The following is a 17357-nucleotide window of genomic DNA, read 5'->3' on the forward strand; positions in this document are numbered from 1 at the left end:
GGCGAGCGTGCCTATGTGTGTTACAATTTTTTACGGATGCACATATGTGCGTTTGTGTATAATGTATGTATTCACCTGATTGCAGTACCCCCCCTAGCTGTACTCGCCAAATTATACTTGTGGAGAAAGTATAATTTGAAAAGTAAAAAGCTATTTGGTTCCGCCTCTCAACATTCAATCGACTGATGTACATTTTTCCAAACTTATTGGGCTATGTCGTATTAACATTTTAAACATTGTATGGAGCCTACCTCAAGATGCAGACAATTAGTCACAATAACATGACACACACGCGTCTTGATAATGGTCCCGGACGGACCGAAGCGTCATCTTTTCTCCATCTTCTGATGGAGACTTGTTTGGTCATCAAGTCTGTCTCCATTTCGTAACTTCTAGGCGTATTTTAGTGTATACTGCTCTGGCACTAAAGATTACTTCTCTGATACTAAAAATGTATACCCTGTGGCTCTTTCGAATACGTACTTTCGATCTGTGTCCCCTTGTTTGTGTACCACCCTTCCCAAAGAAACGTATGTTCGTTTCTGCCCTGTTTATGCTCCTAAAATTTTTGCATGTGGCGATTATGTCCTCCCTGATTCTTCTCTTCTAGTGTTTTTTGTTTTGTTTTAGTCTTACCTTCTAACTCATACACTACAACTCTGAGACAAGTCTGATGACATACCTCTAAACTTCATCCAGATTTATTTTGTTTCAAGAAATAATGACAACACGCTGGAGTTGCATATTCCAAAATTGGTCTGACATGTTGCATACAAAGTCCTGAACGGCTACCGGTTCAGACTTGTATACACACTTGTCATGTTGACCAACCTTCCTTGCATATGCAGCTGATGATATTCTTTTGATGTGGACTTCTTGTGACAGGTTAGATGTAATATTATTACCCAGGTCTTTTTTCCTGTCAGATTCCAGGACCTTCTTTCCATTCGGTACTTGTTTCATTACTTTGCACTGGTTCCAATTAAACTCTTGAAGCCACTTGACAGATCACTCTTTTATTTTGACCACTCCATCCTGTATTTATCACCCTCATAATTTCTACATTATCAGCAAACACCGGGAACACTGAGTCTATTCCCACTGGTAAGTTATTCCCTTTGATCCCTTGCACACTCAGTAATATGTGCTTTCTACGATGAAAAGTAACTCGTGAGCACAGACGTAATACCTGTCTACTGTCTAATGCAGGAACTACTGATCTTCCTGCTTCTTGCCGTACCTTTGAAATTACTGTAGGGTTCCATTTCTCCCTCCCGTGGTCACTAGGGACAAACACTGTGATCGTGACAGCATAGCACGGTCGCCAATTGTTTAGTACCTACTGTTGGGTAACAGATGCAAGAGTGTGAGACTGCCTCAAAGGTGAGCTGGTCAACAAGCCCTCGCAGTAAATGCAAAAAATAAAAGACCAATGCTGTAACTGACGTGATACCAGTGGCGTATGTATCCTGCGCATATTATCGATACCTAGTCCTGAAGTCTTTAAATGAAAAAGTAATTCTAGACCGGTTAATATTAAATTTCAATATATATAACTGTGCCTTGGGGATGGAAGGCCAAAATGTTAATCTAGACTGATTAGTATGGTCCTTAAGGTCTCTGCTCCCGAAGCACTAGTGTTCGCAATATATGCCAAGAGTTCCAAGAGTTGCCACTTAGTGAATCCCACAAGCTACTCTTCACCAGTGCAGGGTTTGGTGTTCTCACGTGAACTGATGAGGGTACTCTGAGACAAGAATTCCGGTTGTGAAGGTTGAGAGACGTGTGAAAACCGTGCGAAACCAACTCCGGTAGATCCAAAATGTTCTCAATCCACACAGCTGCCACAATTGTTGAGCGTATGGATTCGTCACTTGATAACAAAAAAGGCAAAAAGTCAATTAGGGAATATGTTCTGTAGTCAGCGATGACAAAATATTAAACTGTCTTGACCCTTGGTGGAGCCTATAATATGCAGCGAGGTCATAAAAATATAAAAATATGCAAAAATTAACTTTTAGAAGGCTTAGCCTTTTTCCTTCCTGTAAGAATCTTAACCATAACATTCACATGTCCCCTATACTAGCTGCCATCTCGGTTAGGAAGAAATTGTTGCTTACAAGTAAATTGGCCCCTGAAGCGAGGTGACTAAGTCAGTGTAAGTTAGGTTGAATCTAGCAGCCTCAGCTCGAGATGACACTAGGAGAAAAACCCGAGAGTTCACTTTCAGTTTAATGGATATTACCGCCTATATTAGCTACACAAAATTTCTGGTCATATTATTAAATACTGCGAGGCCATCCTAGTGTACTTAAAAGGGGAAGCTGAAATACTAATTACTCTTGTCAAAAGAGAAATATTCAGTTGAAGCGGGATCTACTTTGATGTGGGGGGTACAATATAATTCCATTATTTTCATTTTATATTCGTGTTATTGTATTTTGATGACATAGTGAAGCCTTACGACAATTTGTGAGTAATGACCGTCATAATATGTTGCCTGGTAAAGCAGATAGCCCGCACGTGTGCAATTTATGATTATGTCATACTGATTTGCACTCATGTTATGCTCACACCGTAAATTTATTCAGATTTACTGCATTGCTGTGATATTTTGGTAACCATAAGGCCCAGTAGAAGTCAAGTGTTGTTGCTGGCAGACATTCTAGCTTGCTGGAATTTATCATTGGAGACGAAGTGAGTCTGCATATCTTTACTATCTGTACGTATGTTTGTCCTAAATATACTTTTTTTATAGAGACTAACTATCAAATGTACTTCTTAAATATTTATATATTTGAATATATAATACGTCAGGTATCTTTATTATTTTATCCTCCAGAAAACTATTAACTCAGTCAAAAAAGGATAAGAAAGCTTAATTTCAGAGTCGATTATTATTGCATGCCAGCTGTAATGTTCAGGCTCCTTCGGCTGGTGCAAAGGACTACATTTCTAAAGATTTGGGCTACCACAAATATATAGCAGACGAGTAGGTCGTAGACAGGTCCAAGTAGTGACCACTGTTCGCTGCTTGGTATGATGTCTTATCTTTTAGTATTTTTTTTTTTACCTAGCGATGTCTCAAAAAAACAACTATATATGAGAGAGATATATAAAGAGATATAGATATATAAATAGATATATAAAGAAGCCTGTTCCGGAACTAACAGACATGAGCTACAGTGAAAAACACCTGAGAAATGGAATTTAACAGATGAGAGGAAAGAACTAGAAATGTAGATATGATAATGAAAATTCTAAAAGAAATCAACAAAGACAAAAACGATGTCCCAAAATTTAAAAATTGTAGAACTAGAGGATATGGTTGGAATCAGAAAACGTAAATCAGTCAAAAAAAACTTTAAAATAAAAAAAAATCGGTTCTAATTTAAAATTTTTAAGATCCATCAACATAGGAAGTGGAAAATGCATAATAATAGGCCTAGCTAGTAAGTAAGTAAGTAATTATCAAAAGAAGGCACCAAACCGGGAAGCCTAGCTAGTAAGACGAGGCTTCAAAGTTAAAGTTCTACCCCTGCAAGCACATCCAAGAAAATATACGCACGTACATCTCAAACAAAACAAATCACCTCTCCCATCTTAGCCTGGCCCCGGAGCGAGTTTGGACACGGTGCGAGCAAGGAAATGGTGTGGGTATTGGACACGGTCGCGCCACGGTCCCCCAGGAACGTGTATGTTGCTGGTCAAGCGTGCGCTGATACAAGGGCTATACAGGGAAGCCACACCAGCTTGGATATCTTCTTTACACTTTCACATTTTACTATTTTTTTCGTACTAAGAAACGGAATTCTTAAACAAAAAAATATCGAGATCGTTTGACAAAAGTAAATTTATTTTCTCCTTTCTATAGGCTACTTTAAAAAACAAAATTAAGAAATATTTTCGGATTGTGTTATTTTTTGCCGCGAAGTGTTAATATTTATGGATTACATTATCACTGTCCAACATTTTGGTGAGTGTCATAACTGAACTGAGCACAAAGTGCTTACGACGACCTCTATCGAGAATAGTTGGCAACAGACTTTATTAAAGATGACGGTAATATGCAGTAAGCATATTCCCAACTTGGTGTTTCTAGACATCATCAGTGGGATGGTGGCCAAGGTGGTGAGATCCTGGCCAAGGAAGACGACATCCAGGCCAAGGAAGACGACATCCAGACCAAGGAAGATGAGATCTAGGCCACGGAGGAGTGGCGAGAAAAGTTTGATCGTGCCCACTCACCATGCAACAAAATTAAATATTTATGTTAATGACTTCGTGACCCAAAAATTCTCAAATATTTTTACTTTTGTTATTGTCCCAAAACATTTGTTTAAATTTCAGGCATATAAAGTTGACTTCAGCATGTAATATCCATATCATGCCTTAAAAAAAAAGTATTGCCCATAACATTAAAAACGTATCTAACAGTTGTATTTCCGGCACTTGAGCAACATTAACGTGCAATTGCTTGCAATCCTCTAATAACAGACATAACCTGAAAGTAAATATCCAGCCCTTTCTCTTCATTCGCCATTTCGTTAAAATGTCATCGTTTTCCCTGACAATAAACGCTCGAACCCAAGAAACTCACCTAACCTATCGAAGTGGATGCGTGGAAAACAATAATGTGCTTTTTACTAATAACTAACTTTACTAATAACTAACGCAACTAATGATTCCGTAAACAATACGACATGTTAGGTGAGAGGACTGGCTGTGGTATCAGCGCCACTACCATTGACGATCCAGGGTACGGGACTAGGGAATATTGCACAAGCACTAATAAATACAATATACGTCGCTCTGTGTACATCGTAACCCTGGACGACAGGTCAATAATACAATCCTAACTCAAACAACCTGGGCGACACAAACCAGGGACATGTTCATATGCAGCCCAGTTGCCACATAAATAAAGTTGGGATATAAATAACCCACAAGTTTGTTATATAATGCAGGCGGCAGCAAGAGATACAGACTGCAAATGAATATGCCAGGTGGTTGCCAAACACAAAGGCGGTATACACTATACATAGGTGGGCTGTCTGCAACCCCCGGGATTGTTAGCAATCCAGACAGCAGCACGTTACCTAGGAGGTAGCCTGCAATCCAAGAGATAGCCAACAATCCAGAAGATAGCCATTAATCCAAGAAGTACCCAAGAATCCGGAGAGGAACTCGGCTATCCATGAGGTGCCAAGCAATCCAGGAGGTAGCCAGTCATCCAGATAAAACCAAGATACCCAAGTGTTAACTATTATTCCATCTACTTGCTATACGACATGCAATAAGATAGCAACCGAATTATTGTAGGAGGCTCTCCTGTAGCTCCAGGACAACCCGTATCTTGCTCAAGGACCTTCCTAAGTCAGGGTACATTATCACCCCCTCCCCTCCACCCCCCCACCCCAAACCCTCCCATCACCACGCATACCGCAATCAATTGTTCTCTCTCTCTCTCTCTCTCTCTCTCTCTCTCTCTCTCTCTCTCTCTCTCTCTCTCTCTCTCTCTCTCTCTCTCTCTCTCTCTCTCTCTCTTTTTTTTTTTTCTCTCTCTCTCTCTCTCTCTCTCTCTCTCTCTCTCTCTCTCGTGCGCGCGCGATGATGATGACAAACTGATCTTACCACAGAGGGGAGCTTGGGGCCACAAATTATGATCCTTGTGCAAAGTTTGACGGTCGACACCCACCGGTCGGGGGGATTTAATGAGCGTTCTCCATTATTTATTGAGAGGGTAGGAATTCATTCACTTATTTGCAAATTTCTATTGCTAATCATTATTATTTTATTAATTTTATAGTATTTAGTTATTATCGTCATTATCAATGTCATAATCATCATAATTATGATTATGATGATTATTATGAGGGTTCTTTCTGAAGATGTATTAATATACGAAAGTACTTAAGGAAATTCCTGTTTCAATTCTTCCTCCGTGGTCTGACACCACGGAGAAACACCATATATATATATATATATATATATATATATATATATATATATATATATATATATATATATATATATATATATATATATATATATATATATATATATATATATGATCACACTTTAGGCTTGTATCGAGGGCTTCCCAAGGTCAAACTACTGACCCCTCCCCAAAATGCAACCGCTCAAAAGTTGCCTAACTCCCGGATATCTATTTACTGCTACCCGGGCAATCAAATCTACGACTCCCCGATTGAGTCTAAAACGACTCAAAATCGGGGATTGTGAGTCGTTTTTCTTGTCATATCGAGTTTTGAAACTATTGAGTTAGCTTCAATCTCTCCCTCATGCAGTCACTAGGGAGAGAGAGACTGGGACTGTGCCAGATCGCAGGGCATGGTCTCCATTGTTCAGCATCTGTTGGGGAACAGATCCATGATTGTGTAATGCCTCGGCGGTACGCCGGCCAACAGGCCTTCGCTTTTTTTTTTTTTTTTTTTTTTTTTTTTTTTTTTTTTTTTTTTTATACACATTTAAGTACATTTGCATTTGTGCCGCTATCCTAGACTAGGGGAGTACACTGTGTCAAAAAGCTAGCTACATGGTGCTAAAAATCCCCATCACACAGGATGGTTAGTTATAGAGAGGCATGTGATAAGTAGTATGAACTAGCAAATCCTGGCTGCATTATGGCTTCATATCATCATGAACACAAGAGTGAATAATGTAGCAGTGATACTAAGAGTCCCCATCTCGCAGGATAGTTAGTCATACAGGGCCATATGTTCAGTAGCCTGCACTGGCAAATTTTGGGTGCAATATGAGGATATCCTCAACAACACGAGAGTAATTGCAAAGCTCCAGGTACCTCATGCCAACGGGTCTGAATGGTGTAACAACTGGGCATTCGATGATATAGTGTGGGAGATCATGCCGCAGTTCCTGCTCACAGAGTTTGCACCTGGAATGCTCAGGATTTGGAGAACCATCACCTGTAGCCACCTGCCACAGGTAACGGTAATCCAACCTGATCCTGGCAACCACTGTGTCGCACAATCTGGTGGACGTTTTGTCCTTCACCTTAAAGTCAAAACATAAGAGCCATGGCTGAAATGATGTGGGTGAATGTATCCTGTATATATCCACAAAAAAAAGTTAATTCTTTAAATGGAAAATCAATTCTAGAACCGCAAATGCTGGTTAGAAGGAAAACACAAAAATGTTAATTCAAACTGATAGCACGGTTTTCTCCCGGAAGTCTGAGAATATCGGGAGAATACGATATTCTGAGAGAAGAATTTCAGAACTTGGCAGCTAGCAAGTTGTGATGGTTTAGAGGAGTGATTCCTTAACTTTTTTGTCTGAAGGCACCTATTAAATATTTCGTAAAATCTCGGGGAACCCCAACCTGGCTGACACATTAGCTTCGACAGGAGTAAATTAAAAATAAACATGTAAAGCAGTTGTGCTAATAAATAATAATTCATACTTTTGATAAAATATTACAGCAGTATTTAATGTATATTTTACTAATTACTGTTCATAAAAAAAATTCTTAATATTTTGCTAGTAAATCTGAAAATAATATAAAACAGAACTCTTAAATTATAATGTAAGGTTCTTGTTTCAATCCAACACAAAGTAAGTCATTGTTAATTAATGATAAGGCAAGATTAGTAATAATGCAAGCCGAACTTTCCGGTTACCTTGCTAACAAAACGTGGATATGTAAACAAATATAATATTTGTTTACATATCCACGAGTCGACTGGGGGGAGAAATTGTTGGCTCCCTCCGTACCCTTTTAAAGGAGTTCAATTAATTGATCTGGCATTAATAAACAGCATTTACTTAACAATAAATAGTATAGCAATAAACTATTGCAGTACTCCTGAAAATTTTAAAAGCTTTGACAAAACAGTTGTGAGTAGTAGGCGGGAGTGCTGGCAGCGTTCTTTACTGCAGACTGAATTTATTGCCGCTACAAAAATTCCCCGCCTCAACCAAATTTCTCCTCCCGTGCAAAACTCTTGCTAATGAAATAATAAATATCATGCGAATATCTAACCAAGTAAAACTTTCAGAATGCTCCATTGTTTTATTAATACGACATGCTGCAACCTCAATCAATTTGTTTTTTATACTTAATTACAAAAATGTGCCAAGTTGTACATTTTTTTTTTGGCCAGCTTTTGCAAATTCTTAGGGAACCCCGGACACGGGTTATTGGAACTCCAGGTTGGGAGTCGTTGATTTAGACTTGCGGAAACCATGCGTGAGAAACCAATCCCGGTAAACTTCAATATTCTCAATTCACGAAGCTATTATTGTGTATGAAATTAAATTAATATAATTAGGAATTGCCTCAAATGAGCCAATAATCCTTCTGCAGCTTCTTTTCTACTTATGTTCTTATGGATTATTTCAAGTCTTAGTTACACACACGCACACATGAACGAGCTTGGGGTGAGTATAAAAAGGAGCCGCCTCGAAAGGCCAACATGTCTTCTGTAGTTCGCATATTCTTACGTTCTTACGAGGGCCAGGTAAGACTTCGCCCTGCCTGCTGAACTACCCTTCCAGTACACAGATAATATTGTTGCTATGACTTGGACATTTTATGTAAGATATATATGAAAAACCTTCTGTTTGGAGTTTAATTTAAATTAAGATGACAAATTATAATGATTTTTATTTATAATTTATAATATTTATAAACTATTTTATTTTATTTTATTTATAATATTTTTATTATTATTATTCTGGAAAAGAAAGCTAATTAGATTACCGAAAAAATATTTAAATATCTTACATTATCTTGATTGACAGTCAATTTTTGCAGAAAAGTAGTTGATATATTATGCATGCACCTCAGTAATAGGGAGAGGGAGTGGTTGTCGACCCCATCCAGGGGGGTGGTGGGTGGTGTTACCATCCAAGGAGGGAGGTCACGAGACATCTGTAAGGAGGGAGCAACAAGACAGCTGTAAGGAGGGAACAACAAGACAGCTGTAAGGAGGGAGCAACAAGACAGCTGTAAGGAGGGAGCAACAAGACAGCTGTAAGGAGGGAGCAACAAGACAGCTGTAAGGAGGGAGCAACAAGACAGCTGTAAGGAGGGAACAACAAGACAGCTGTAAGGAGGGAGCAACAAGACAGCTGTAAGGAGGGAGCAACAAGACAGCTGTAAGGAGGGAGCAACAAGACAGCTGTAAGGAGGGAGCAACAAGACAGCTGTAAGGAGGGAGCAACAAGACAGCTGTAAGGAGGGAGCAACAAGACAGCTGTAAGGAGGGAGCAACAAGACAGCTGTAAGGAGGGAGCAACAAGACATCTGTAAGGAGGGAGCAACAAGACAGCTGTAAGGAGGGAGCAACAAGACAGCTGTAAGGAGGGAACAACAAGACAGCTGTAAGGAGGGAGCAACAAGACAGCTGTAAGGAGGGAGCAACAAGACATCTGTAAGGAGGGAGCAACAAGACATCTGTAAGGAGGGAGCAACAAGACAGCTGTAAGGAGGGAGCAACAAGACAGCTGTAAGGAGGGAGCAACAAGACAGCTGTAAGGAGGGAGCAACAAGACAGCTGTAAGGAGGGAGCAACAAGACAGCTGTAAGGAGGGAGCAACAAGACAGCTGTAAGGAGGGAGCAACAAGACATCTGTAAGGAGGGAGCAACAAGACATCTGTAAGGAGGGAGCAACAAGACAGCTGTAAGGAGGGAGCAACAAGACAGCTGTAAGGAGGGAGCAACAAGACAGCTGTAAGGAGGGAGCAACAAGACATCTGTAAGGAGGGAGCAACAAGACAGCTGTAAGGAGGGAGCAACAAGACAGCTGGGAGGAGGGAGCAACAAGACAGCTGTAAGGAGGGAGCAACAAGACAGCTGTAAGGAGGGAGCAACAAGACAGCTGTAAGGAGGGAGCAACAAGACAGCTGTAAGGAGGGAGCAACAAGACAGCTGTAAGGAGGGAGCAACAAGACATCTGTAAGGAGGGAGCAACAAGACAGCTGTAAGGAGGGAGCAACAAGACAGCTGTAAGGAGGGAGCAACAAGACAGCTGGGAGGAGGGAGCAACAAGACAGCTGGGAGGAGGGAGCAACAAGACAGCTGTAAGGAGGGAGCAACAAGACAGCTGGGAGGAGGGAGCAACAAGACAGCTGGGAGGAGGGAGCAACAAGACAGCTGTAAGGAGGGAGCAACAAGACAGCTGTAAGGAGGGAGCAACAAGACAGCTGTAAGGAGGGAGCAACAAGACAGCTGTAAGGAGGGAGCAACAAGACAGCTGGGAGGATTAAGTAACAACACAGCACGAGAACCGTGTCCAGGAGAGAAGAGAGAAGGACTCAGGGTTTACCATCAGAGGATTAATTGTTTTTCTTCTCTTCAAAATGGAAGACAAAAAAAATCATCATAATATCAAAATGAAACACGAATAAGAAATGGAGAGAAATACCGAATGCAATAAACGTATTAATGATAAAATGGCAGAATGATGACTTACAAATAAGTGCAAAGTCACATTTACAAGCCAGGGAGCAACGCGCCTCTCTTCACACCAAAGTAAATACCAGCGGCCCACGATTGGTTGAGAGCCACAAAAAATGAGTTATGATCAACAAACTCTTTTTGTCTGATCTATAACCGAAAATAGATTTCCGATCAAAGCTAATTATGAAAAGGGAGTTCTCACTAAGCCAGATTTTTAGTTTGTTTCGAATGTGGAAGCCCATTTTAAAAACTTCCTCTCACCGAGTCAATACAAATTAGACACTTCTTGTTGTTATTGCTTCATGCCTTGCGATTTATAGCAAATGTGTTTGTTTGTTTGTCAATGGGTATATTATTTATAGATTGTCCAGTGAGCTAGTTTGATGCAATTTTATACCAGTTATTTTTATATATGTGATGAGCTGTACTGATGCATTTATCCAATTAAGAAAATAATCCAGCTTGCCCTAAATCATCAATGTTTTACCCTCTCTAAATAGTGCTTGTTTTGGGGCATTTGAATTAAGCATATAAGTTGGTGTTTGTTGCGTAGATGATAGTGATAATGGCGGAGGTGGTAGTGGTGACTTATAGAGACTGGTAAGGAAGGTAATAATGGAATGAATTGATATGATAATGGAGGTGGTGGTGATGCTGCTGATGATAATGATGACGGAAAATGTGATGACAGAGGCCGGCGAGGGAGGTGATGAAGGACAGGGTGGTGGTTATGGTGACAAAAAGACGGTAGTGACGCCTGAGGTAGTGATGACGACGGAAGAAGGGGACGTAGAGTGGAGAGGAAGGGGGAGGAGTAGAGAAAGGTGGTGGTGGTGGTGGTGGTGGTGGAGATGGTTGTGGCAGTGACGGTGGTAATGGTGGTAGGGGGTGGCCTGGTTCAGACTACCAATACGATTAATAATAGAGATGTGGCAGCATCGACCTGCCTGCATCACCTCCACCTGACGCTCCACTCCCCTCCCTCACCTCATACTTTTTCACCATATTGATTTCATTTTTTTTTCTAACTTTTACCAGATTTCCGTGAAAACATTGATGGTGAACTTTAGGTTCCTGTACACACGTATTGGTAAATCATTATTATCTTTAAACAAACACCAAGATACAACTGTCTTCCACACAAATGGTAGTGGCGCCTGAGTATAACAGCAATGCCTTTCGCTATCATATTGCAATTGTAAACAAATTCAATTGAAATATTCATTCAATAAACATGAGGCTTCTCGCCTTGGGTAGAAAATAATGTTTAAGCCACGGAAATTAAAAAAAAATTGAGAATCTCTTCCTTGCCTTGGAACAAACTAATTGTGTTTAGGATAATTGTTCATTAAAAATAGGTATAATTTGATGAATAACTTTACAAATGGTCCGTATAATTTGGTGAATAACTTTACAAATGGACTCAAGTCACCAGCGGGCATCGTCACGATATACTGAGCCCATTATTTCTATATAAACTGAGCAAACTGTTTTGCAAGTCCTACATTCATTAGTAAGACAGTCACATGTCACGTATCATTTGGCCGTTATTTACGTAATTATACGTGGGTTTGTGGTTTGGATGACTTTACATACTTTATAATACTGTAGTAATTTACAGTCTGTTTAAATTTTGAGTTTGATTCTTTTACTATTTGTACATAATTTGTTTAATAAAAACCCAAATTGTTGATTATTTTTAGAAAAAAGCATCACCTCTGCCGAAAACGCCCTCCTTTAAAAGTCTTGTAATTTAAATAATGATTTAAAAATTATATAATATCTCCTGTTTAGGTGAAGAATGCTTCTTGAAGAGGCCTATATATATAATGCATGTAAATATTACTTTACATACTTTTGGAGCTGGATGCTAGGAATTTGCACATGTCGTTCACATGACATCAAATGCATTGCCTTTCATACTCTAGTGTTATAATCCCTATGGCGTTGGAGATAATAGCCAGCCCGCACGCTCAACCCTCACGCCCTCCATTGGTAGCTGGGAGTAATATGGTACGGGCGTGACACTCTGGTAGTGTGGCAGGCAGTTTCCAGTAAGGTAGGTAGTGTGAGACTCACCCACGACTGAGGCCAAGGTCAATTTGCACTTAATATAACATGACGTATCCCAGCTTAGCGGGGAAGGAGCAGCGCGTCGGCGTCTGTCTTAGGATACCAAGGCTAAGAGTACGTCTAAGGTTTGTGTGGAAAGAGTGCCATCATTTTTTTTTAGTTAATTTTCTAGCACAGACGTGGCCTTATACACAGACTTATACAATGCTAACCAGCATATTATATATATATATATATATATATATATATATATATATATATATATATATATATATATATATATATATATATATATATATATATATATATATATATTAGGGGTACCACCTCTGGTGCAATTGCAAGGACCCACATCCTCGAAGAAGAAAACAAAGAGCATTCAGAGAAGATCTTGTGGATTCTCAATGAATACTTTAATCTTTTCTTCTCCTACTACCCCTATTATTTTTTTGTTTTGTTTTATTTAATTGCAATGCTACAGTTTACAGAGAACACACACACACACACAAATATATAACAATTAAACAATCAGCGTTCGAAGACTTCGTCCAGCTTCTCGGAGGTATATATATATATATATATATATATATATATATATATATATATATATATATATATATATATATATATATATATATATATAAACATTTCTTCTATCCTCTATGAAAATGGTAATCAGCATTCATACATTTTCGTGTGTTCTACATAAACAGGGTTAGAGAGTTGCTGCTACGGTACAAAGTGCCAGGTGGTGTATGTGGGGCCATATTAGAGCGACCTCTCCCCCATCCTCTGGACTCTGCTGTATGATGAGTAGCAGATGAAGTCATGACGATATAGTACCTCTTACTCACAAAAGATGATTTTTAACAAAATATTTGTTACCTGTCAGCCAGAGCAAAGGATCTGAACAAGGGGAATTTTTATTTATCAGCCTCAAAAGAGCCCCGCTGAACAAAACATTTTAAAGATGTCAGTCACAGGAGAGGCAGTGATCGAAGCTTGTTTTACATAGCCACGAGAGAGGTGCTGAAGGAAACGTTTTGTAGATACGAGGCACAGCAAAGGATCTAACCCTGACATATTTTATCTATTAGAGATGAGGTACTGAACAAATCATTTAGCGGTGAATTAAACACTAGGAGGAGCCGGCTCAACCGGGAATCCAAGTCAATAATAACGGAAAGTGAAAAAGTTGGCAGGATTTCAGGCCGAGAGTAGAAGGTCACGTGTGAATGATCCATGATGACTTTTACCGACACTTGTGCCTGATCGACCAGCCCGCACGTTCAACCCGCGCGCCCTCCATGGTAGCTGGGCGTAAAGGGTGACACTCTGGTAGTGTGGTAGGCAGCTTCCAGTATGGCAGGCAGTGTGGGGGGACCGTGCCAGTATGGCAGTGTGGGGGGGGGGGAGTAGTAAGGGGTGGGGGGGGAAGCGATAGAATGGAAGGGAATTATCAGGGGGAAATGTATGAAGAGCGGTAGGCGTGTGTAGGGAAGTGGTAGAGTGGCGGGAAGGCAGTTAGTGTCAAAGTCAGTCAACGTGCGGTGGTGAGTCAGTGGTGTGATAGTGAGTGGAGATACCCCCGGTGTTATAGAACAGGGGTAGACATGCTGCGGGAGGCATGGTAGCGTGGCAGGACGGAATGGTTGCATGGTAGTGTAATGGTTGTATGGTGAGAGGCATGGTAGCGTGGGAAGTAGTAATGGTTGTATGGTGAGAGGCATGGTAGCGTCGAGAAAGGGATGGTTGTACGGTGGAAGGAGGGAATGGTTGTACAGTGGGAAGATGGAACTATGGTAATCCAGTTGTGTGACAGGAAGAAATGAAACGGAATGATGGTGGGGGAGGGGGGGCAGGGATCGATGGACGTGAGGCAGGGAGCAGTTCAAATGTGGTAGGAGGCAGGTGAAGTGAGGCAGGGACCGGGTGAAGTGAGGCAGGGACCGGGTTAAGTGAGGCAGGGACCGGGTGAAGTGAGGCAGGGACCGGGTGAAGTGAGGCAGGGACCGGGTGAAGTGAGGCAGGGACCGGGTGAAGTGAGGCAGGGACCGGGTGAAGTGAGGCAGGGACCGGGTGAAGTGAGGCAGGGACCGGGTGAAGTGAGGCAGGGACCGGGTGAAGTGAGGCAGGGACCCGGGTGAAGTGAGGCAGGGACCGGGTGAAGTGAGGCAGGGACCGGGTGAAGTGAGGCAGGGACCGGGTGAAGTGTGGCAGGGACCGGGGTGAGGTGAGGCAGGGACCGGGTGAAGTGAGGCAGGGACCGGGTGAAGTGAGGCAGGGACCGGGTGAAGTGAGGCAGGGACCGGGTGAAGTGAGGCAGGGACCGGGTGAAGTGAGGCAGGGACCGGGTGAAGTGAGGCAGGGACCGGGTGAAGTGAGGCAGGGACCGGGTAAAGTGAGGCAGGGACCGGGGTGAGGTTAGGCAGGGACCGGGTGAAGTGAGATGAAATGTTTTGGTCATTAGGCTTATTGCAGTTACTTCTTGTTTATATTCCTCAACCAATACTACAAAAACATTGTTTTTTTTCACCTCACATGCATCCTTCCGTTTTACTGCCTCTATATCTCCCTCCGCGAAACTGTACCGTTTATACTCTGATGATGTGTTAACAAGAAAGTGCTTCAGCAATTTATTGTTTCACTTTTCCTTCGTGGTTATACATCGTCACATTATTCAGCGCGTGTTAATTCATTCGCGATAATGTGAGTATGTATTTACTACTTGTGTCTGCAGAATCGAAATATTAGCTCTTGGACCCCGCCTTGGATCTCTTGGATCAATTTTCCTCAATTATATCTACTACATATATTTCTCTCTAACATACACACATCCCCAGGAAGCAGCTGTCTAACTCCCAGGTACCTATTTACTGCTATGTGATCAAGGTGAAAGAACTGCCCATTTGTTTCCGCCTCCGCCGGGAATCAAACCCGGGCCATTAGGACTACGCCTCCCAAGCGCTGTCTACTCAGCCACGAGGCCCCCGCGGCTGAGTGTGTGTACTCACCTATTTGTGTCTGCAGGATCGAGCATCGACTCTTGGATCCCGCCTAAAAAAAGCAACACAAAAAAAAGTTAAATATAAAAGTGTCTAATACAAAAAAAAAGCTTATCACCAAAAATAAGTTCATCTTTGGCTCAAACGGCACTGATGATATTTGGAACGGATACGAGAATGTCAATGTATGTTACTTAGGTGCTGTTGATGCTGTTAAGGGATTATTAGATTATCTGGTTAAGCAGCGCTGATGTAGTTATAAGATTATTGGGATTACCGGGTCAAGCCCTACGTACGGCACACGGGCCAACACATTTTTGTTTTGTTGCTTCAGTGTTCCCGTTGTCGTTCTTTTTACAGATTTTGGTTTTTTGTTATTTTGTTCGCATTTTAACTTGCAAGGATTTGGTTACGCGATTACTTTGGTGGTAGATGTATTTGTTGCATTTGTTGTGATAGTGACAGAAAAGGGAGAGGGAAGGGGGAGAGAGAGGGGCAGGGAAGGGGAGAGAGAGGGGCAGGGGAGGGAAAGAAAGAGGGAGATCATTAAGGGGTGAGAGAAAGAGGTGAAGAAAGACAGAAAGATGAACAAGTGCAGGAGGGAGAGAGAAATAGGGGGCAAGAAAAGAGAGAGAGAGAGAGAGAGAGAGAGAGAGAGAGAGAGAGAGAGAGAGAGAGAGAGAGAGAGAGAGAGAGAGAGAGAGAGAGAGAGAGAGAGAGAGAGAGAGAGAGAGCGATGACGAGAAAGATATTTGCCCTGTACGCTGGTACAATGTAATTACAAACAACAACCTCAATCATTATTGATGAAAAAGTATTGATAGGTGCCCGATGAACAGAATCTATATTAACAAAAATTCGTCTTGGATACAAGTACAGATGGAGATTGGAGATGGAAACGACAGCTGAGCAGCGAGTAGCAGAATCTGCAGTAAATAGGTGTATAATGTACTATTATATATACTACAATGTTAAAGTTAGGAAAACAATATTTGTAAAACACAGATACTGCTCCTCAAAGATTCCTCCGCTTTGCACTAGATAACCGAGTTTAAGTGCACGTAAATTGTTTGACGATCACTTGAGACAGTTAAGTCCCATCTGTATCTGGGTACAAGTGATAGGATGAACAACCCAGCGAATTTTGGGATGGGTGCTGTACATATTGGGATGGTACTGTACATGCTGCTATGACGAAATACTCGCTCACAGGAGGAGAGACATTGTCCAATAAACTCTCCCTTCAGGGCCCAAAAAAAAATAAAACGATACATTTAGACCAAAAGAAAAACCTATTGACGGGAAAGAGAAACAGTGAGCTAAAGAAACGGAAATAGACACATACCAAAGTAACAGACAAACAAATAGCCTACGGCGAGACAAAAAAAATCGGTTTCACAGGCAGAGAAAAACGCTATCAAATAACGAGTGGCAGTGGAGGAATGGCGGGGGGGGGGGGAGGGCTGGGGGGGGGTTGACACGGAGCATGTTCCTGGGTGTACTTGGGGGAGGGGGGGGGATGTACCCAGAAGGAGGAGAGTGATACTTGTGGGGTGGATGTGTTCCAGGGGGTTGGGCTGTGGCATGGGGGTGGGGTGGGAGTGTTCCATTGAGGAGGGGGGGGTGGACTGCAGCAGCAGGACACTGCGGTGATGAAGGGGGGCACAGGTGTAAGGCGTTAATTGTGTTGAGCCAGGTGTGAGGAACACCGGCAGAGGGAGGGAGGGAGGGAGGGAGGTGGTCAGACGATAAAAAGGGGCGAAAAATGAGAGGGAGGGAGGGAGGGGAATTGGAGACAAAGAAATTTTAAGACAAAAAAAATGCATTGTTC

Source organism: Procambarus clarkii, chromosome 16 (genome assembly GCF_040958095.1).
Source record: "Procambarus clarkii isolate CNS0578487 chromosome 16, FALCON_Pclarkii_2.0, whole genome shotgun sequence".
In the NCBI taxonomy this organism is placed as follows: Eukaryota; Metazoa; Arthropoda; class Malacostraca; order Decapoda; family Cambaridae; genus Procambarus; species Procambarus clarkii.